We start from the raw sequence: 1,388 nt of genomic DNA, 5'->3' as shown, positions 1-1,388 counted from the left end.
TGATTTTTATAGTTATCTAAACTGTAACCATCTTATGTAGCCAGTTCTAAGTAAACTATAGACTCTGGGTGACTATGATGTGTCAGTGTAGGTTCATCAGCTTTAACAAATGCACCATCCTGATGTGGGATGTTGTTAATGGAAGAGGCTATGCATGTGTAGGGATTGGGGGCACTTGAGAAATCTCTGTACCTTTTACTTAATTTTTCTGTCCCATTAGCCTGTGCATTTGCTTATGCTTGACTGGTATGGAAAGGAATGCTACAAAATTTTCCCCTAAGAGTATTATGGGATGAATATCTTGTCGAGTATTTTGAGATGATCTCGTAACTGCATCTATGGAGATAGAGAGCCATCCAACATGGGGAATTATCAATTGTGCAAAAGTTACACAAATGCATAAAAAGGGGAAAATCTAAACTATATAGGCACCCTATATATGTTTCACAACTAGTATAGAAGAAATGAAGAAAGAATAGGCAATTTAAAAAGCTCAGTGCCTTTTGAATTCTTTGATTTAGGAAAAACAGCATTCCTTTTGGAATGAGAACGGCTCTTTTGCTTGGGGAAAATACCTTTAAAGATAAAACACTGTTTTGCAAGGCATAGTCTAAGTGAGAGTGTTTTAGACAAAAGAGAGTTAGCAATCTTTAAAACTAATCTCCCTTAGAAGGGATGCCCATGAACCTTTAGGAGAGTAAATATAAATTACTGTCTCTTCTGAGGCATAATCTAAGCCCCCACCGGACCCCCACCTTCATGGGAACGCCATCACCCAGGGCAGCCAGGTGCTCACAGAATTGCTGGAAGAAATTCAGGGTCAGGGGAATGAGTGAAGAAAAATTAGTTTTGAGAAATTAACTAATAAACTGTGGAATGAGAGTTCAACAGAAGCAGAAATTCATAATAACTCTTAAGATTCCTCTTAAATCTAGAGAAAGGCACAGATTTTGCCTTGTTTTTTCAACTGCTAGCCATATGTATATATTTGTTTGGAATATCTGCTTTAATTCCATTAATTAAGCATACTATAGACAACATCTACTATATGAAGATGCAATGATTAAATATTTCTTATTTTATAGATAAATATGATATGATTGTTGTGGAGAAGACAGATCAATAAACCATTATAATCATTTTGATACATGTCATAGTGAAGGTATTTAGAGGGCATTTGAAAAGAAGAAAGGAAGAAACACTTAAGTCTAGAGATTACGAAGTGTTAAAGATAGAGAACGAATGAATGAATAAATTCTACACTAGCATATTTCTTTATATGAATTTCTTCTAGTATACAATGGAACTATTATTTCAATTTTCCCTGATTAATAGAACCTTGTAAAAATATGTTTTGGTAGAAATCCTGTTTATTCTTAAGCATTAAT

This window comes from Hipposideros armiger, unplaced genomic scaffold, assembly GCF_001890085.2.
Source record: "Hipposideros armiger isolate ML-2016 unplaced genomic scaffold, ASM189008v1 scaffold_1693, whole genome shotgun sequence".
NCBI classification, from domain to species: domain Eukaryota; kingdom Metazoa; phylum Chordata; class Mammalia; order Chiroptera; family Hipposideridae; genus Hipposideros; species Hipposideros armiger.
The sequence above is the reverse complement of the archived record's forward strand: the minus strand, read 5'-3'. Positions refer to the sequence as shown.